The sequence below is a fragment of the Tribolium castaneum genome, chromosome 9 (assembly GCF_031307605.1).
Source record: "Tribolium castaneum strain GA2 chromosome 9, icTriCast1.1, whole genome shotgun sequence".
Taxonomy (NCBI): domain Eukaryota; kingdom Metazoa; phylum Arthropoda; class Insecta; order Coleoptera; family Tenebrionidae; genus Tribolium; species Tribolium castaneum.
Window position 1 is genome coordinate 8,642,922 of NC_087402.1, and position 23,285 is coordinate 8,666,206.

Consider the following 23,285-nt stretch of genomic DNA (forward strand, 5'->3'; position numbering starts at 1 on the left):
TCGGTCTTTAAATACTTTCCTGCAACCAATTCTGGTCCAAATTAAATCTAAATAAATTATGTAGCGACTAATGAATGCAGATTTGATTAAAACCCTCTAAAGGGTTTATTATAGCCGCGGATAAAAAAGCATTTGGAAATTAGCCAAGTATTTAAATTTTTGTAAATGAGAATAATCGTAACGAAGTATCTCCCGTTACCTGACGAAATAATAAAATCAGCGTTCTTCTTGTTTTTTCTGTGGCATTCCGCAGACATTATTCCGGTCTATAAGAAGCAAAAATGTTGGCTCAATTTTGGAGAATAGGAAGTAAAGTATGCAGTTTGTTAGCGACGTCACGTATGTCTCTGACCAATTTCAAACAACTAACTCAACCTACTTTCACTAAAGTGCTCGCTAGTGCGTAACGTTAAACTTTAATTAAGAATTTGAACAATAATTAAATTTAATGAACCAACACAAAAATTCGAGTTCAAGTGCCTAGGACTCAAGTCGAATTTTCAGATGAGCCGAAGATGCAAGCGCTTTATTGCTGTTTTTTACGGTTCAGTGAAGAGTAAATATTTTTAGTGAATCTATTTCAATCCTTTTATCGCGCGAGTTTTTATGTTAATAAGAGGAAATGAGCCGGATGAAAGTGGCTTTCGTTCGGTTTGGGTTGTCAGCTTTTTTCATATTATACAACGTTCTGAATAATGGAATATTAATTAAATCTGCGGCTGCATTTTCGCACAGAAAAATCACTCGTCAATATTGCTTCAATATTTTAAGCTCCAAAATGGCGAAAAACTTCTCTGCTAAAATGTGGTCGTAATTTGTGCTAATTTTCCGTTATCACGATGAAACTTTAGTTTTCTGGCTCATTCGGCGAAGCCGAGGACACACAGCAATACCATTACAGAGCTCTAGCAAGTAACTACATCATATGTAATTGTGCAGTTGGCATAGACCTCGGGGAATAACCAGAAATTGTGTGTCCTTTAATGTAAACACTTTAAACGTTGTAAATAATTTGGGGCGACCCCACAGTTATTGTTCTGCCACCGCCTCCAGATAAAACTTAGACTCAACCCCATTTTCTTGATATGGTTTGAAACAAAGTAATTAATTTGCGAAGACAGGCGTGAGGATGTAGTTTATTCCATGTTTTCTGTGTGTGGCATCACATTTTACATTCTTTGAATTTCGCTGAAGTTTGTTCCGGACGCCACTGGCAAAATCAGTCTAGCTCGACGATAAAATTTTCACATAAAGGTAGTCGGAATCTCGTTTTAAAACATTATTACACGTACTAGAATAAAAAGAGTTGATCCCACAATTGGTCCATAAAACGATAAATATTAAACGTAGTCGGATTAAATTAATTAACTTTCGCAACCCTTTCACCAACGTGAAAATCCCGTACATATTATGTCCGATCCAGCCGCAGCGACTTGCCACCGCAAGTTTATTTTGCAAAGTTAAACATAAAGCCTACAAGTCGGATAACACAGCCATCAAGATAATTGTTATAATTTTATTGGGATCGTGTATATCAGTGTCTAAAACAGCGTGTAGAGTTAGGAAGCGAGTATTACACCACAATTTATCGATCCCAAACAACTGGCGCTGTAATGTGATCCGAGGTTTTGACATGATGATCCCTTTAACAATAATTTACAGCACGGCCGTTATCAACTCCAATACGGCCCTGATAACTCACCTATTTACACCCTTGCAGGTCCAAGTTGCACAACAGCAATTTATAATAAAATTTCTGCGCCACCTGATGCCGACTTTTACATTTTTCTCGCAATACGTTTATTGGCAACCCATCGAGGCATGTGAGACGAGTTCATTATCGAGAGGTACCAACTCAATAAACTGACGAACATGCAAATAAAAGTTAACAGTAAACAAGCTAACTAAATCAGCATTATGACACCCCATTGTGATGCAACAGAGCCGGCTTCAAATAACGTTTCCTCTTAAAATAATAATGTGGTCGTAAATGACCGACAAGACCACTTGAAAAATCACCTCCGGTGAGAAGGCTTTTCGTATAAACAACAATAAAACGACACACCAGTACGCCAAACAGATTTCACCTTTTAACTGGATTTTATCGTGCTATTTGCCAAAGTGGTCCAACAGTAACCGTTAATTGAGCATTGCCAGCCATACGGATGGAACACCATGCAGCAAATAATTACATGCAAGCCTTGAAATTCAAACATTAATTACTAATTAGCGAATTAATGGAATTGACGGAGAGGCGATTGAATGAAAATGAAATCTGCATTTTCTATTAATCTGACCCATATTGTTCATTTTCAAAAATTGTGAAATTTTATTTGAAAGTGTCTCCGGAACCGGCAAAAATTGCAAAAAACGAGATGAACGAAAGTGTCGAAAGTTGATAATCAAATATTATAATTAGAGTCGATATATAAGCCGTTTTAACTTTCGTTTGTTGATTTAAGTGACGTGCCTTTATTGGAATACTTGATTGATAATAAAGCGAGGTCAACTAATGGAATGTTGCCTCAAAATTGTATTGACAATTAAAATATCTTTTGCTTATCGTGAAAAACACCTGGACGTAATTTACTCACTTTTAATCAATAAAAATTGTTGTGATTTTTGCTGCCACGTGTCTAATTTTCAAAAGCAGATTGACTTTCGAATACAATTTTTAAATTACAATGCTATTGCTGTACCATAAATTAACAAGTAAAACTTTCTGAACTGACAGTCGCAAGGGTAATTTATTCTGCAGTATATTAACCAAATGACAAAATAATATCGATGTTATTACTGGCAGAGATAATTACTAAAACCGAGTTTACAAACGGATAGTGTGCACATATGGAAATATTTGCCCACTCTTTGTTACTACCTTTTGACTTCAATTAATTAATCAGTCGCCAAGAAAGAAGCCGGTTATTTCTCATACATTGAGAAATTATCTTTAATAAACAAGAGGATAAATAATAATTTAATAGTCAAAATTATTCTACAATTTATTAGCAAATATGTATTTCAATTTTCATTACGGCTATAATACTGTTTATAAACAACAAATGGTGCTGTATTATGAAGTAATTTAATAAAAGTTCGACACTGATAAAAATTGTTTGTGTATATTTCAATAATGTTAAAATTACTCCACAACACTTTCCAACTTAAATTCATTTACAATTAGTTCAAGTAAAATACTACACAAAAATTACTCGCTTTGGCATAATTCGAAATAAGCTTTAACTTTTTCAGGGCTTTTCTTCACTTATAACGTAATTAAAATAGTATCTTTTCAACTTGTTTATTGAACAGTTTGTTACGTTTTGCTCAACGGGAGCTAATGTAAGTAACATAGGATTATACCTAATATTATTCGAAAACCTTAAGGATGCAGAATAGTCTTTCAAATATAAATATTGTTTTAAAAAAGCTAATCTTGCTGAAATTGTCATCATCCTGCGAAGTACGTACCCTATCGTGTATTCAAAAATAAGCCAGAGAACTTGTGTTTGATTAAATATTTAATACAGAACTGATTCTACAATGGCAGTTCATACCGAACTGGTATCTACTCTTATCTGTTACCGAAAGGTTGGGGTGTGTGGAGTTTATTTTATTCTGTTCTAGAGGTGAACCCAGAAGGACCTTGGTTAACATTTAAAGAGGATAAAAACAGTTTTTGAATTTCGCTAATAAAATAATAATAATAATAATAATAATAATAATAATAATAATAATAATAATAATAATAATAATAATAAAAGAATTAAAGAAAGACTTTGTCTACACTCTGAAAATATGATAAATAGAATGTAATAATTGTGAATATGTCATTGAAATTGGAACTGAACTGCAATACTGCTGACTGCGCCAATTGCTACAAAAGTAATTAGTAAATTACTCAGGTGATTGTAATTTAATTACCTAACAACACTGGTACAATTTAATGCTTTTTTATTAAGAATAATTTTTGCTACCGATGCTATTGGTGAATTAGAAATGGCATTTACCCTTTGAGATATGAGTATTGGAAAAGTAATTCCTGTATTTTATACGTTCTGTCGCGAAAGCTGTGTTTGATGAAATTCTCGTTGCGAGTGTAAGACGTAGTTGAGCAAGTGCAAGCTCCGTCGTATTGACAAGTTGCTTTACGATTTACCTGTGGCAAAGTAAAAGATTTGTGAAATTACTTTGGAGCTTAATCCTCCATAAATAAGGAGCAACTCTTTGCCAGAAGTCACGTAATAAAATTATGGATTTAGTCGCATTGTCTGGCAAACCAGTAAACTCCGCCATCTCTCATCAATAAACCGTGTTTGACTTCCAAGTTTACTGTTTTACATTGAAGTAGTAGTGCCGCTACTCACTCGGCTTACAAATGTTTACAAGATCAGTCTAAGATTTAGGTGATAAAATCGATGGAATAGCGGCGGAAAGAATTCGAGGGGCGCCGCCGCAACACATGTAAACATAATTAACATTTAAAACACTTAAAATCCACAAAACCACCGTTCAAATCGGCTTTGCTTATCCGCAGTCGTCCAGTGGCGCCCTCGACGCGCACGGGAGGAGCCCTAACTGGTCCACTCGGCATAACCTGTTAGTAGGCAAATGCTGTTCGTACTCTGGCCCAGCTCAATACTCCTAACTGTTCGCGAACTACACAAAGAGGAAGAACACACGAACGGTTCGGGCCGTTGCAGTAGATATTGCTACACAAACAGAGCTCAGTATGTTAGCACCAAGTTAGCGGGGATGGAATTACTAATGGATATTCACATACATGTTTAATACGATACGGGGGATCGCCAACTTTAACGCTTCTAATAAATTAACCCCACGAAAAGCTCACGTTCTACTACTATTCGAAAAATTAATTAACACGCGATTTATTAGCGCATCGATCGATTAAATCACTCCGAATTTATTAAGTGGAGTTAACAATGCTAACTTACTAAAACGACCAGCGAATTAATCTGCGATTTTCATTATTGCTCAGGCACTGGAATCGCATTTAGTGCAGCGCACCAAGAGCGACAAATGTTAATTTAAATTAACTATCTCTAACACAATTTAATTATTCCCATCATACAAGATATAGCTTCGCTCTGTTTCCTGTTTTTTCCCAAAATAGTGAAAGAGTGCCTATATATCGATTACTCTAAAATCTGTTCAACGAGGACAAAGAAAAACATAAAGTTTTATTCTGTTTTGTAATAGGTCTAGCGAGCTTCTGGTGAGGGTCACCACCCTACTCTCAGTCTTCAGTAGAGGGTCTAGCACCCTCACAATTCATTGAGCATTCTATAACCTAACTCGTAAAGTTAGATAATACAATAAATAAATCTATAACTACCGCCAGACTTCAATACAACAAAGAAACCGACATAAAATAACTTATGGATTATGTCAATGACAAAATTAGTTCCTTTGTCTCCTCAAAACTAGGGCCGTATTTTTACCAAGTTGAAATTGTTTTGAAGTCTAATTCCGCTGATTAGCATAATTAATTCATTTCGAAGGAATTCAAAAATGAGTTATCACTTCCGGAGTTACCCTATTTACGCTTTAACAAATTTGCACAGAAGTGAATTAAAGTTAAAAATGCCACAATAATTACCCTCACTGCCAGATATAAATAATTCGAGTAAGAAATAATGTAAATAAACCCTCATAGCGTTGAATTTATTAGAATTATTTACCTCTTAATTAATAATTAATTTAATTTTGCTAAAATGTTAAAGGCAAAGGGAGCGAAAATCCCATTTGTCTTTTTTGCTACCGTACAATTAATTTATGCAAAGTAATACCGGACACCGCTGTTATATTTGTAAGCTGTAACAGTTGATACAGTTTTTTGCCAACTTTTCCACAGTTCAACACAAGCTTTTAAAATATAATAGTTCAAGCAATCGTTTTTTCTATTAAAAATTAACGTCAAGATAATTAGTTTCGACCTAAGAATTAGCTTTCTGAATATATGATCAAACGACGCGTTGCATGCGAGTTTTTCTTTCGTCATCGCGTAACGTCACTAATTTTCTGAAATTAATAATAGCGCAACTGACCGCACAGCGCAATATGTAGCTCATTATTCATCACCTAATTACCATTAATGTCTTTACGTGTATGGAACATGACTGTTGTGCAGTGATAAAGCCGGATGGTTTATCGTCGGAGCTAGATATCCGATCGCAACTCCTCAACAATTGAATTTTAGCGCAAAAATCCGCCAATACAAGGAATAGCAATAAGAACTTAATTGCTTCCAATAAATAAAGTTTGTAAAATATTTTTCGTGATAACGATGGCGCAGAAAGTGCAGTAACAATAAATTTTCCCCATTGCGACCAATGGTTGATGTAGACAAGGTCCGCTGACTACATCAAAGAACCTTGTCTAGACTTGAATAATTTGTGCCTCGTGGTGAGAACATGATTTAAACTAAATTGTAGAGGAGATATGGTGCAAGCTCTAAGCTCGCTCTAGTCATTATCGACCTGTTGTTACTGCGAATTTATGGCGAATTCCGTCAATCAATACCATATCAAGATTTTTCCGCAACTTGAAGAAAGTGTCTAAATACACGAACACTTTGCCGTCTTCACGAACATAGAGGTTCGTCGTACGAATTATTTTATTTTCTCTCTCCGGAGCAGTGCTTACGGTCTGAGCGTTGAACCAGAGCGGGGTTTTCGACCGCCGTATAAAAATCGCGAAGGTCGTTCGTTGGCTCTAGGCTGTGCGGTAATCGTTTTATTAGGTGAATTATCAGATGATGCTCGCTTTCTTTCACATGCTAGACAAATCTAATCGCTTGAATGGGAGCTGAGATCGTCACGAGTTGTTTAGAGAAAAATTACTATTCGAATCGAGTCAAGGAATTTACTTGTCATTAGCCAAGGTAATCCATTGGCGTGATTTTATCACAAACAATGACTTTGACAATTTTTGCATATTACCTTTACTGATTCCAACGATACCGGTAAAAACGGAAACGTCCTTAAATTCATAATTAAAAACCAGATATCATGCAAATTAATTGACAAGCGGCAACTTTCTTTTCTCACGAGGCAGCTACGAAAAAATTTTCGTGGTCTATCACGTTTTAAAATTCGGAATCTATATGAAACAAAGAATACGAATAGTTTCCCGAACAGGAAATTGCTGTTGCAGAAATACTAAAAGCAGAAATTTGTTGTCCAGTTTTGTTAGTCTGCAGCTTGTGCGATTGTTTTATATTGATAATATTCTTCACGGCTGAAGCCCATTCAAGCCAGTCGCGGCTCGATCTATCCTCATAAGCACAAGATGGATTTGGTGTAATTATAGGTAAATCTGTTCGTATCAAGTCTCGTAAATTATTAAACGGATGGATACTGTAATTTGTGAAATAAGGAATTCATAACTTAATTGATCTCATGCTTCGGCCACCTGCAACTAGGAAATCCAATCCAAGACTCATTCAGGCAAGTATGCAAACTGCCATTCGCGTCCTCGTTTTCATTTTGCTTTAATATAGTCTCGGTGTGAAGTCGATTCAAACCGACCGAATTTTTTCAAAGGGCGACATTTTATGAGAAACTTGAGATTAATTGGTAGGGTTTCCGCCTTTTGCCGAAAACCCTACAATTAATTTCCTTTGTTAAATTAACGCGGTTGTAAAAATTCGCAAATAAGGCCTGTTTCAATTGCTGTACCTACATGTGGACCGGTTAATAACCAATAAAGCGCTGTAGTGCTCACCCGTATTGTTTTTATTTGCTACGATAAATGTTTGATTTGCTTGGGACTATATCGTAGCCACTTTGCTTCTTTTTATGCCTTCGATTCACCGGCTCATTTATTATTCGATTAGATGGGTTTATAAATTGCTTTTGTGCATAATAGCACTAATAATAACAAATTGAAAGTTTACTCTTCTGATTTTTTGTTCAGGCACTTATTTTGTGTCAGTAGTGTGTGGTATAGGAAGTAAGTGAAAGAGTTCCTTTACTTTGTGGTTATTTATTGGATGGTAATAATAGGTGCAGCAAACGAGTAATTAATAAATAAATTTTGTAATGCCTTGCAGTTTGTAATGATTGGGTACGTTTCGACGTATGGCTAAAGGATAATTGCGCCGATTAATAATAAAAAGGCAATTATGAGTAGAAACCTGTCATAACTTCTGTTTACGCTTAGCTTGAGGTGGCTATTAGAGTTTTGAGTGTAAAGGGCAAATAATTTTTAATGAGGTGTTGGATTATTGATGCTTTTGAAGAAGAGGTGGAGAGAAGAAAAATTTAAATAGGATGAATAGGATGAAGTTATCGAATGCTGAAACTTTGACTGAGATTGAGAAAAGGGGAAGAATATTCACGCTGAATAATGTATTTGGTGCATTGCGATAGAACAAAGATGAATTGTGTGAGAAATATGAGAATGCTTGATCGAATTATGAGCAAAAGTGTCTAAAGATCACGTCGCGATAATTTGTTGTGAAAAATCATGTGCTAAAGTCTAAAAACTGTGTTAAATAACGTGTATGTGTTGGCGTCGGCCTGTAAAAAGCGGAATGAATTAAGTCGTTTGAAAATGATTTCAGTAACAAGTTGTACGGATAATGGAAAGACTAATAGGGGTAACAGGCGGCAAATGATGTCTGCTGCCATGTTGAAAATGGTAGAGTTGAGCAACAAAAAAACCGTCCGGAAAAAGGAGCAAAACGAGCGGAGAATGAGGAGAGACTCCGAAAATCCTCGCAACTGCCATTCGTAAACGGCATGCAAGTAACAGATATTTTAATCTAATAAATGTATATGCATTAGTGTTCAATAACAGTCATTTGGAACGCCGGCGGTAGCAGCAAGTTGTGTTCTTTCTCCAGCCTCAACTTGTTGTCCGTTCGCTCTCTCTCGCTCCCATGCCATATTGGAGGGTTCTTATCGATTATCCTCCTTCCTTCTTCCTCCAACCGTCTACAGGATCCGCGCCCATCTCACTTATCGGCATCCCGCTGCTCAAATATTTTTTCTTTCAAAACAAAACTGTTATCTCAGAAAAGGATGGCTATGTTATATTTATTTTACGGCGACTTATCTGATGTTACTGCACCGCTCCTATTACCCTCAAACGAATATTATATCTACATCATAATTTCACGACGCAACAATGGACACATTTCTTTCGACGGCAAATGTTTCCGATGATGAGCTCGACACCGGATTGCACGGCCCGCTCCTGCTCCTCCTGCCGCCGCTGCAGCTAATTTACAAACGCATAACTAAGGATCAGTTAAAATTAAATTCTGGAAAGCTTCGACACGTCACTGCCGCACTTGTGCCAGATAACTGATCAATATATCCCACTTTTCACCGACACAACAATTAACTTAATGCCGGCAAGATTAATATACTTTCAATTAGGTTTCAATACAATCATAAGCTTTACTTAACATTTCAATAATAGACAATCATTAGCGACACACACAACAACTGTATTCTTGTTTCTTCCAAAACACCGGAATTATCTTACTCTGTTCCAAACCGATTTTATGGCAGCTTACTGTTCTATTCCCAGATAACAAAATCGAATCGCTACAATTTTTATCCCACTTTACTTTTTCTTTGCCTCGCGATTACTCCTTTAGGTTGGAAATGAATAACTTTCAGACAACGGACAAATGCCGTTTTATTATAAAAAAAATATTGTGTAGGTAAAAGTAAAACACTGGTAAAAGTCACTCACACCTGTGAGTTTTTATTTTTACTGGTCTTTATAATAATCAGGTAATTATATAATGTGAAAAATTACATGGTTGGAGGTGCATTATTACAATTATCGATCGAAATGAAAAAGCGGCTGGTTAGGTATCGCACATTTCTGTCCGTGTTAATTATCGATCAACCAGTTTTGCGTTATAAAAACGCAATTTGATGTCTTGGTCTTAATCTTCTTATGATTCTGTGGCAAAATCTTAACCGGCTTGAAGCACCCCGTCGAAATGAATCTACATGGAAAAAGCGACTTGAGGAAGAATTTAATTTTATATTACAAACGATTCGACGTTATTGAAAATTCTCTGAAAGCAATCGCTCGTACAAAATATTACATTTTTAAACATGTCTGTTCCGTATGACAATAATTGATTTTCAAATTAATCATACTTGGATTTATTACTCTAAGTTTCATTGAACTTCAAGGAAAGTTGGAAAAGCAATTAAAATAACTGCAACTATGCCTCTTCTCTAATAATGTATTTTTAATTATCTACAAAGTGATTGAGATAAACAAGTCACAATCGTAAAACCCTCCTCAGAATAAGGGGTGGAATTTAGTAAACGCCGTAATGAGCTCACAACGGTTTAAGACTTTTATATTTTCATTGGTTTTTAAAGCGCATTGATGGAAATTCCGGCATAAAACACGAGAACAGCACAGACGGCTGCTGCAATAATTAAACAACAGTTTATTATTTTTATCTCCACATTGAATCAGAATTTTTGCTCCTTTCGTGATTAAGTGGAAAGTAACTTTACGCTTTAATAATTTCGTAACATTTAAAATAAATCATTATTTAAACATTTGACATTACAGTTGAACTGAAAGTCAGCCGATTTTTGATTAGAAATAATTACTGACTTTCCTTGAATATTTACATTTGTCCAGTTTCATCAATATAAACATCCGGAAACTCCTCCGGCTCTGCTTAAATAATCCACAAGATGGTATGTGTTTTGTATCGGAAGTGTAACGAGAAAATAAATAATAAATAACGCTTACTTGTGTTAGATTTTGCACTTCCTGCTGTAAGCATATCAATGAATCGTGTTTTTTTCTGACATCCAAATAAAAGCTGCAAAAACGTGTGAGTAGCTACCTTATTTCAGCTGAAATGAATTCCGGTGTTACACCTGTTTACAATATTTGAATATGCATGTATTAAAGAAACTGCGAAAAATTGTTCTCGCTGAGAATACACCGCAATCCTTTTGTTAAAAGCGGCATTTATTTTTCCACTTTACTAGCTGGATGCACGGAATGCGAATAAATCTAAATTAAAATAATTCACTTTACGAATTTCCTCATTAATCCCAATGCCGATTATTGAAGCATTCTTCGTGGGGTTTCTGCGTATGATAAAGCGGAGAATGTTTTCGAGTAGGTAGTTTATGATTATACAGCATCTTGATACATGAAAGGTGGGTATAATATATTTTGAAAACGGCATCAACACGAAACTGTTGGATGTAGAGAGCTGTTGCGAACGTGCGTTTGTCTGTGTCATCACATAATTAGCTTTTGCTTCTTCTCACTTATTGCCACATTATTCAGATGTACTGAACACGTCTTTTTCCACAACCAGGAAGGGAACAGGAGATTCCATGAGAAAACTGCGACGATTCGGTTCACGCCAGAGTGGCATTCTTGCAAAGACACTAATTATTTTTCAAGTAATTTGGAATTTGTTCTAATTGTGAGTCAAGCACACATCAAATTTTCCACTTTGTTTATGACAGTGCGCTGGGCTTCAGCTCCTTGCTTGTGTGTTGGTATTAAAGATTTATGGAGTATTGTTCGCCTGGTGGTTACACTTGTGTGTAATAAATAAAAAAATTGCTCACAAGTGGAGTACGTACTGTTTTGTAGAATCCGAAATCGTTTATTCGGTGATGGAACAAAGTGGTGTATGCACAAGCTTATTTCTCAATGTCTCATGTTGATATAATAACTAACGTTTCCGCGGTTTGTTGTTTCAAAACACTGCTTGTAAGTTACGTTATTTCCGGTGTCTCTAGCACTCGACGCGGTGGGCGTTTGTCAGATGATTCTGATCTTCCCATTTGTTTGGAGTGCTTGTCTTAATGCTCTCATAAAAAATACAACTTTTAGTTGACAGAATAAACCGAAAAGGAGCTCATTAGGACCCCATTTAAATGATATACACAGCACAAACTGGTTAACAGACTTGGACTTGTCATAACACAAAGGTTTTTCCAATTCTTTGCGTGAAAACCTGACGAAAATAAAAAGAATAAATTGCTTTTGAATGTTTATTTGCGAGGCTACGAATATAAATGTGGGTTAAAACGGTCTTTGACATAAATAAGGAACAAGCACAGTTTCAGAATTCTTGGATTGATCATTTGTGAATTTGCGCTAGTTTATGATATTCCTGCTCAATCATTCCCCAGGAAATTTATTGTGTCGGTGTCGAAGGACCAAATTGCGGTCCACTCTTCCACACAACCCAGATAAATGTCGGGATCCGTCCCTTCTCTTGATACAAACAATTAGCTAATGGTCCATTTTTGGGAACGACAATGAAGATGAGATTCTGGCGTACGGGTGGTCAAGCAATGCTGACGTGTGTACTGCGAATGACTAGTAATAAAGGGGAATGGAAAGACCTGGAGTAATCTGGCAAATAGTGGCGGTTAATGATGTCGCGAATTGGCTGCCTCTCGACTCTAGAGAACTGAAACCTCATCAATGGAATGCCTCATTCGGTTTTAATAACCATTAGACTTAGATATAAATCAGTTATGCGAGAGACGGGGCATGAAGGGGCCAACACGTGAAGCTTTATCTCCTATTATTGCAATTTCGGCTTTAAAACAACTTGGATTAATTACTTATAGTATGTTATATTATAAGTGATAGAAATACATCATTATATGCGAGTAATAATTTTAACCCACGTGTGCGCTTGCGCACGAGTGAGACACGTCTCACGAGCTTTATAATGGCACTTCGATCACGTGTGATATACGACGTTTTATCTTACAGGTGCATTGTAAAAAAATCCAAGAAATTGAAGTAAATATCCGCCTGTAACATTAGCATAGTTCTATGTATCAGTTTTTGTAGTGAACTGTTGTTGCTATAGTTATGGAATAAACAGAGTCATTGTTTTTCTCAATTTTCCCCAGATTTACTCACTTGTGAGTAGAACTGACAACTTTGTCTCTCTTGTGAGAGAAATTTGATTTTACTCACCGAAAACAATAGTATAATGTATCTAAATGCACCAGTAAGATTATAGTATGTTAAATTATAAGTGATAGAAATGAATCATTATATGCGAATGAGAATCTTGATCCACGAATGCGCTTGCTCACGAGTGGCACACTTCTCACAAGCTTTGTAATGGCATTTCGATCACGTGTGATATACATTTTATCTCACAGGTGCATTGTAAAAAAATCTAAGAAATTCAAGTAAATATCTGCCTGAAACATTAGTGTGGTTCTATATATCAGTTTTCGTAGTAACCTGTTGTTGCTATAGTTATGAAATAAACAATCTCATTATTTTCCCCAATTGGCCCCATATTAACTCACTTGTGAGTAGAACTCACAGCTTTGTCTCTCTTGTGAGAGAAATTTAATTTCACTCACAGAAAACAATAGTATAATGTATCTAAATGCACCAGTAAGATAATAGTATATTAAATTATAAGTGATAGAAATGAATCATTATATGCGAATGAGAATCTTGATCCACGAGTGCGCTTTCCCACGAGTGGGACACTTCTCACGAGCTTTGTAATGGCATTTCGATCACGTGTGATATACGACATTTTATCTTACAGGTGTATTGTAAAAAAATCCAAGAAATTTAAGTAAATATATATCTGTCTGAAACATTAGCATGGTTCTATGTATCAGTCTTTGTAGTGAACTATTGTTGCTATAGTTATGAAATAAACAGTCTCATTGTTTTTCCCAATTTTCCCTAGATTTACTTACTTCTGAGTAGAACTCACAGCTTTATCTCTCTTGTGAGAGAAATTAGATTTCTCTCACCGAAACAGTGGTGTAATGTACCGAAAAAACTGCACCTGTAAGATAAAATGTATTGTCCAACAATTTTACCATTTTTTCCAGCCTTTATAGAGGGTGAATGAATTACCTACTTTCGACTAGTTTTAAATTTCTGAAAGATTGAAACAACGGCGGTCCTAAAACCCATGTTCGATAATTGTTATATTAGTTCAGTTTCAGTGGTGTATTTTTTTAGTTGTTAAATACAGGTGAATTTCTCGGCGCGTTTAAAAAGTTTTCCAACGATCTGTTTAACTTTCCATGTTTGAAAGCAAAACTATCGGAAGAGATTATCGAGAGTTGTATTAGTACTAGATAGTCTACTGGAAGGTGGAATTATTAAATAACACTCCACTTGAATTAATTGTCAATATTCACAATATTTACAAATATTCTATACATATTACATGTTCTTTTTAAAAACGGCCCGTTTTGGTAGATCATTAGGTTAATATCTTCTGCTTTAATGTTCCTATTTACAAGTTTGATGACATTATGCATTTCATAACGTCGTAAAGTTTGGTAGTTTGTTCAAAGTACTTGGGAGAAAAAAGGCCGTTCGAATATTTCAGCTAAAAGTCACCAGTTTGTGGTGAAATTCAGTAATGTAAGTAAAGGTAATTGTACGTTTTTTGCAGTTTTCAAACGTATTTCTTTAGAGCACACTCACATGTAATTAAATTTCCTTTCATTTGCGGCAATAAAGCGTTTATGGAGTTGACGAAACAAAGTTATCCCCCGTTATCAGATTGAAAACACGACATTATGATCGTCTTTTTCTTTCGATTTGCTTGAATGGTACATAGATTTAAAAATGGAAACAGATCTTCAACATTCGTAAATTTTCTTTTTGTTGCTACACTCGAGCATCTATCGGCATAATTCTCGAATTCGGAACCTCTCGAATTGAGTTATGGAAGCCGGGATTCGGCGATCATTTTTCAAACATCGCGATTTTTTGTCTCTTATTATAAAGCGAATCTCTTTAATGTCAATAAAGAAGATTTCGTCGAAGCCGGAGCAAAGTGTTTGTGCATGATCCGGGTGTTTCTTTCTCTACCCCCGTCTTATCGGTCTAATTAATCATGAAAAATTCAATGAACTGCCTTGTAGTATCGAGAACACTGCGGAAAGTCGAGTGAAAGAGAAACAGAGAACACATGAACACCGAGTCGAGTTCAAAGGGATCCGTGATATAAAAACATAATAATCCGGAGAATTTTGCGGAAGAGCTGAACGCGGGTTATAAAAACTGACAGCGGCTCTATGGTAATGCATGTTTTAACAGTTTACGATGAAATATGGACTACCAGTTGCCAGTGATTAATTGATTGTGTAATTTAAGTGCAAATTGTGAGTTGGTTGCTTATGGCGCCGCTAGAGAGCGGTCCACTCGATAAAACATTAAATTATCTCCGGAATCCGGAACAAAGCGGGCTGCAGACGGAGACGCAGTGGCGGCGAGACGGGGCAAAAATTAGTCCCACATCATATTACACTCTATAAAGTCATTACTACACTTCCCAGACATTATTTCTTCGAGGCCTCCGGCTATTAACCGCTACGAACACGGCCCAGTTGAAATGTAAAGGCTCTGACGGTGGTGTTATGGGGATTGTCATTCTGGATTGGACGCTCTTAAGGGATTCCTTTTACCAACTGTTCGAATATTATTTCACGCCAGCGAACGATTCATCATTTTAACACTGATTTGGATAAATTCACCGCCGGCGCAAATCTCAACAAATTATTAGCTTGTCCGATCTGAAACGGAGCGAATTCAATGGAACTCTGGCTAAATGTCTCCTAATGGAAAAAACAATTAATCAACAAAGGAACACAAGTCCCGAACAATCACTGCGATAAAAACTTGTTTCTAAATTATCCCAACAGTTTAAAATCTTTTTTCCAGATCCTGCTACTAGAGTTACGAAATTAAAAAACAAAATTATTTGATAAAGCAAACACACAACAGACAGATGTTTGCATACGAATACAACATAACTATTTGAAACAGAACATTTCAAATTAAGATACATTAGTTTTAGTGTTAAACACAGCTAAAACAGAATTTATTTGCGCGTAATTTATTCATTTTCGTGTTAAATGTATACTCAGTGGCATAAAAATTAAAAGAAGGAATAGGATTTTTTTTGGGGAAACTTGGCTATTAGCAGGCAATAAATGATTAAAATTTAAACCATTTTAATAAAATGGTAAGGGAGTTTTTAAAACTTAGCGAGTGTTGTTTTTCAAATTTTTTGCTTTTCTGTCAGTTTTTGTAGTGTTTTTTATAATACCAACAATTAAATAAATTTTAAAAACGCACAATTTTTGGGCTTTGAATAGAGGTTTTTTCATTTAGTGAAATTGCGATTTGTTTGAATAGTAATCCAAGTACCATTATGCGATGTTATTAGTCATTGATTAGAAAAGGCTCAGGACAATGAAGAAGAAGCAGATTTAAAAAAAAAACAAAATCCAAAATGGTCATTTTATTTTATTTTTTTAAGGTATGCTTTCTTTTCCGTCCTATCCTGAGCCTCCTCCAGTCCATAACTGATAGCATCATTTAATGATACTTTAATTTCTATTCTACTAGCAATTTCTCTAAATGAAAAACTCATATCATGCCTCTTTCAAAACTGCTTAATTTTAGTTTTGTCGTCTCCAGGCCTAACTGCGCTTTTAGAACACTTAAACCTAAACGAATTAAAAAAAAACACAAAAAAATAGTCAAAAAAGCAAAAAATTTGAAGAGCAACACTTGCTTGAAAAAGAACTTAAATGTTAAAAACTCCTTTACCACTTGATTAAAATCGTTCAAATTTTAATCACTTATTACTTGCTAACAGTCGACGATTTGTGCCAAGTTTCGTCAAAAAATTCTAATTTCTTCTTGGTGTTTTTATGACTTTGAGTATGTTTGTTGTGCACAGGTGGTAAAAATTGTTGTAGAAAAGTTGAAAGACTGCGCCCATTTGCACGTCCATTTTCAGCACTCGGTCATTTCCTCGTAAATAACGAAATAATTAATTGGCCAACTCGTCCATCGCGTTTCGTGATTTCCTGTGATTTTAATTTAACTCGTTAATGACTAATTAGCGATAAATTCACTTCGAATGGTATCATAGATAATCCATGATGCACTCCGGTCTCCACACATAAACCTGGAGTTGAACAGGTCTGACGGTAACTAATTAATCTTGGATCAACTTTAACTACGATCATTAACAATATGTTTGCGTTCTTATTACCCCTCGACGTTGAAATTAAATCAGCGGCACAGTACCTAATACGTATCATGTCTATTCCAAATACGCCATTATGGATTTGAATATTTAATCGTTTAATCGTCTCTAGGCCAATATGTGACTCGGAATCGGATATTAATTAAGTTGCCGGAATAACACGGTCTTTTGCGGGTTAATGGAAACTTTGGCGAAGACAAAACGTCGCTTATTTTGGCACTGACTGATGACTAGGTTTATTAAGTGAAATCGAGAATATTTTATCACGTCAGTGGGTTCACAACGTGAAAGGTTAAAGCTAATCATAACAAAAATAAAGTGCTACTGACTGACACTTAATTAACAACGCTGGACGATTTCCCTTTTTTTAACATGTCAAATATTACATTTAACGACAGGAATATTTTATATCAGATGATGAAGTGGAGGATATCCGATGTAGGTATTTTGCATGCTCGAATGTGCTTAACCAGTTTCAATATTTATTCCCGGTCAATTAACTGGAAGACGGTGAGCATAAATGAATGCGAAATTTGTTTCATATCGGAAATAACGGAATTTTCTGCCCTTACACATAATTTCGGTCGGATGGCCGATGCTGTATAAACTCAGGTTAACAGCCTCAATAAAGATTGTTGCGGCTAATAATGAGTACTTATATGCGGTTTTTAAAAGCTTTAAACAACATTGTAAACCACTGTAACAGATAGTCGCTTTATACCGCATCATGTAATTATTGTTACAGTAAAAAAGGATAACTGGAGCTACCTCCATTCAATGGGTTAACTCTCACACAAGGGAGTATTCAAACAACTTGCGCCATGTTCGCAAGTTGAGGAGAATATTTTCATTTGTTGGGACTCAGACTAGTCAGGACCTCTTTCACTCACTATTTATATTAAAAATAGCTGGATGTCACGAGATTATTTATTGGGCTATTAGTGTCAACGTGTTTTTTCGGACACCAGCAACAGCATCTTACATTCCGCTAATATTTATTTGACGGATGCCATTAGATATCCCACATTTTCTATTCCGCCAACAATACGCGCTAATAAGGACATTCAATCAGATGTAGTAATTATGAATAAATTCGAGACCTTACTCAACGCACTGTGTTATCTTGCTGATTCATATGTTCATTTAAATTCTCCCATGCCCATAAAAGAAGACAAAGGAACAAAAAGTCTATTGATTGAGAGCGAAAAATTGTTTGTGGGTACAAAATTTGGGGTTGTTATTAAGACGAAGGGATTGTGACGCAACAGTCAAGTCTGGACTTTCCAAGGGGATGGCTGAGATTCATTCACAAATTAATACAGTGTAAACGGCGGTGGATTATGCTCAAACCGATATGGGAAAGTGACTCAAGCCCAGCAAGAATTTTTTACCACGAGATCGAAATTTAACGACTTCAATTAAATCGTTTGGATAAAAGGATAACGTGATGAAATAATAAAAGTGCATTTTTAAGTCGGTTTAATTGGCTCGTTTATGTTTAGTTATTAAACGGAAATCTGAATTTATTTAATTCCATTTTCCCCTTCACGGTTTCCGTGCCGCTCGAATTACATTTAAACATGTTTACAAGCGGATAACAATTTTTCCAACATTGATTCAACAATAAAAAATGCGGGGTTGAAAATTCCAATCTAATTAGTGTGGTATTCTGGTGACAAGCCCCAAACTGGTCTTTTGTGCGGAAAGCTCCTTTTTCTTCGGTATATTCGTATTTATTTTGATAATAACAATGCGTGAAGTGACAAACAGCTGCAGTGTTGCAGAAGTTAGAACTAGCAGATTTACGGACCCTAGCTGTAGTTACCTCTCTCTCGCTTTCTCTTCCCCGTTTCGGCCGTCCTTGTCGCTCTTTTAAACTCCATTCCGCTCAGAACCTAATCGATTTCGATGACTGAACGCCAACATTCTGTTTAAACTACAGACTTAACACGAAACAATAATTGCTGTTGTAATCTTTTAATGGCAACTCTTTACCAATTTATTAACTTGCCCTCCGACTTTCTATAAGCAATGCGGAAGCTTCACTCAAAGTAAAAGACCGAAATTATCAAAGCTAGTGATGTCTTCAAACTGCATTTAATTGCAAAAACCCCGACACCGCTACTTGCTCGGTTTCATCCACTTTGTAAAAAAGTACGAGTAAGTGTTGTTAGCTCTTGTTAATTTAATTTCACTGCAAATGGAAACAGAACTTTTGAAAAAACTCGCCGGAATTTATGTGAAAGAGGAGTCAAAGCGAAGCAACGCCTTAACGTTATTTTACACATTTTTGTGCCGATTGTTCATTTTCGGCACATGCTATCTGTATTTTGCAAGCTCGGTGATCATCGCGTTCTGTTATATCCGAACTCATAAAGCGCTAAATTTATATCCCGTATTTCCATCTTTCCAATTACTCAGAGTACTGCTAACAGTGAACAAAACAACAGCCTAACAAAATTTGTGAATTGTATACCTAATAAATGTAACACTGTCACCGAGATTATAACGGAATTTATGTCGGAATGTTCGGATTGACGCTATTTAATTACGACAAAGAAGAAACAATGAAATATTCGCGCTGATGGTTTAAACAGCCGCAAAAATGTGCAAAATAAAATAAATTTGCGAAATATTTATCCTGGAAATGACACTTTTGTATCTGAATTAATTTACACACTGTCACGAGCATAGATCAACAGTTGAACAATACTTTTAAAATTAGACTCATCAACAATAATTGCTCATGGTCATCCGTGTGTCTACCAAATTGAGTTCTCTTACACAGGTTATCTCAACATTTGTCTTAATACCTATTATTTTACGGTCTCATGACTTTCAGTCACAAAAGTTATACACCTCATAATTAATGAAGATGGTGCACTACTCTGCCAAGATAAAAATTTTAATAAGATCTTGAAACGTAAGCTTTAGAACCACAACAAGCACAAAACAGATAATTACAAGTTCAACAGAGGATGAATTAAAGGAGCATAAATAAGTGTCTATTGTAAGCATTTGCAATATACAAAGAAATTGATCAACAGCACCTCAAGCCCAAAAAAATTAACAGGATAATTTGCAGGAAAACATGGGCAATGTTTCTGCTATAACATCAGACGTAAAATAACGAGCATAATGTAGATATCTCGTAACTTCTGCAGTGATGTAAATCAGGTAGCATATTTCGATATTTCAGTAAAATTTATGTGCGTTTTGTAATAAAACGCCACTAATAGACGATTAATAGTTGGGATAATTTGTATAAAAGTAATTTAACGCTTGATCTCTTTGTCAGCTCGGCGCGGTGCGCAGTTTAGTATTTTTGTAAGAGAAAGGATTAATAATAATTAGCAGCAGACGTGGTGTAATTATTTGCGTCGGCGTTACTTCGAATATGGGGTAATGCGCCAGCGTTAAATTCGCCAGATATTTATACAACCCTCAAGAAGTAATTGCGAACATAAACTTTAAACTTATTCACCAAACTCAACCTGGCTGTCATGCGTACTGGAGCGAACCAGTTTCCCCCTTTATTCGACAAGTAGGATCAGGTTATTTCATTTTCCACCCTCCCTGTTCCGTCCACGATTCCACATCGCTTTATGACAGGGATAAGAGAGTTTAGATAGATATGTCAGCTATAAAATGTTGTTTCATTCCTTCACGGATGTATACATCGGACCTGCGGAGGCCACTTTGAACATATTTGAATTTATCGCAACAAAATGGTCAGTTCGGTTCGAGGAACACTGGCCCGCTTTGCCCCACACAACAATCAATAGCTTTATCAAGTCAGTATCGGGTGATAAAGCACTTCAGACATCTGTTACGATGCTTGTTTACCGATATCATTCGACGCTGAAAACGACTGAATGGATTTTGTTTCACAATTATCTTAATTATATGGAGCAGGGGAGGAAACTGATTTTTTTTTTGGAAAATCAAACTGAAACTCGGTTATTGGCATATTATGTAAATTTAAAGACTGTAAATACTGATTATCTAAAATCTGATGTGCTTATCTAGATTTTCACTCTTCAGTCGGTTGCAAGGAAATCGCTGGGTAAGAAAAATATGATTAATTTTAATGTTTTCGGCCTCTTAGGTGTGTAATAGATTCACGATAAGCTAAACTATGCCGAGAATGAGAAAACCACCTAGCTAATGCTAATTCATTTGTATTATAAACAACGTTAGAGCCTAATATGTTCAAAGCGTCGTAATAATTTGAAACTAACAAATTAACGCAATTCTGATTTTTTCGAGGAATTTCTGCGGTTCTGTAGTGCGAACAAGCGATTTAAATAATTGTGTTTCATTATTTATTGGCAGCAGATTCAACGCCGCGTCAAAAATGTATTTAGAAAAATATGATGCTTTTATTGAACCGTCCACATTTCGTTCGAAAGTAGTGTTATAAGTGGTATACGCTGTTTTCAAAAAAATCGCGTGTTAACAATAAAATTCTTTCAATATGTTATTGTGAGCATTTAATCAATATTGCCTTCGGCGATATTGGCTGTAAAAGTGTTTACGACATAGACTATACATTGTGAGCGCCGAACGTTGTTCAAGCGTTAATAAGGGTGAGAAAATAAATGATTCTATTTCGTTTCTAATTAGTGAATGGAAATTTCGATAAATTGCAAAATATTTTATTAATCAACATTTCGAGTTGGTGCCTTTCGATTAACAATAAACCGAAATCCTTTTATGCGTTCGAAAGGCACATGTCTATTCAATATTGAAACGAATTTTATTATTGCGGTTTGGTATTCCGCAAGAATATTGCAGTTGCCATCGAGATTACTATTAAAACAGACGTACTAGACATAGAGAAAATAACTGTGTAGGTTGTTCGGAATATAGATTACTGTTTTATTCTCACAATAAGCTTGTTGATAAAACAGTGCTACGTCAAATTGAGATATTATTTTTCGATGAGACGCCGGCGAGATTCATCTTGGCCCAAAGTTCATAAATGCCGAATTTGAATAAATTGTTTGCGGTCCATTTGCGATTCTACAAGCATATTGATAAACAACGCGTTTAGAGAGAACTGAGAATAATAACATCCCCTGGCGAAACTTTCCTCCAAACTATTCCCCAGTCTGCACTCATTTCCGCAACGAACATTAAATTTTTGTCTCTCTGGAAGCCAGACAGTCCGTTTAAAGTGAATTTGTCCGAGACGATTTTACTACTTGAAAATGCGATAGCGACATCTTGTTTGAAACGAGATATTTTTAATTTCGTGGTAAAGAGTGGATACTAAACACTGACACAAGGGAGGAAAAATAGCTATCATATTTCCAGAACTTATCCAGACTGGAAGCCACACGTGTCAGGACACCTGAACGCTAAAATCCACCCAACATAAAGCGCTAACTGAAAGGTTCCCGAGTTTTCAAAATTCGCGACCAACTTAATAGGACAAAGTGCTCTAGGATGGGCAGTTTTCGCCAAAAAGGCGCGTTATTAACCGGCTGCGGAGGCACTGCCGTGTTAAATATGAACAACGTGATTATTAAACCGTTAGCAGCGCCATGAATATTTCCGGCGACAATTTTTACACGCATGTAAACACTGATATTTTAATTGATAGCTTGAGATCTTAATCGGGTTAAGCACTATCCGCTGGCCCCTTGCTTGTTTTTAAAGTGCAGTTTAGTTAGTTTGGCCAGGTGATGATCTCGTAAAATTGAATTAATTAGTCAGAGTTGGGCTCAATCATTAATTTTAGTTTAAACTACTTGTTCGAAGCTGGTGGGATTCATCCTTGGGAGGAGTCTCTTATCGTGATATATTTGATCCTAGTGAGAGAGCTGGGAGTAGTGCGAACGAGGCAGCATACGGGAATAAACCTATAATTAGAATTCCTGCTATGTTAATCAGCTTGTTAACTGGTAAACTAGTGACATAATTTACCACCTCCAGGCGCAAAATTGATCTGTAAGGTAAGGACACCTAATCCGGCCGCCGATCGATAAAGCCCTAATCGATTGTAACGCGATATTCTCGTAATCGGTAATTGCTCAATCGATGAAATTGTTTGGAAAGCTTAAATCAGCGGCTAAATATTGATAATGGTAGTGGAAGCTCGGCCCTCTTGCAGATAACTTGTAATCAAGCAGCTGTTTCCTGTTGTGACGTCACTTCCGAGTTACACGCCGTTACACTTGCCAACTTGCAGTGTTATTCAACGTGGGAGTGTATTTATTAA

The 23,285-nt window shown here is 36.0% G+C and overlaps 1 long non-coding RNA gene across 1 annotated transcript; it reads right to left on the bottom strand.

The window, feature by feature from the left end:
- Positions 1 to 1,496: 1,496 nt before the first annotated feature.
- Positions 1,497 to 2,138, bottom strand: LOC107397741 (uncharacterized). The gene is made up of 2 exons (XR_001574772.2): positions 1,703 to 2,138; positions 1,497 to 1,643 (listed from the first exon to the last, which is right to left on the bottom strand). It is a non-coding gene; the product is annotated as an uncharacterized LOC107397741 (long non-coding RNA).
- Between the last annotated feature and the right edge of the window lie 21,147 nt (positions 2,139 to 23,285).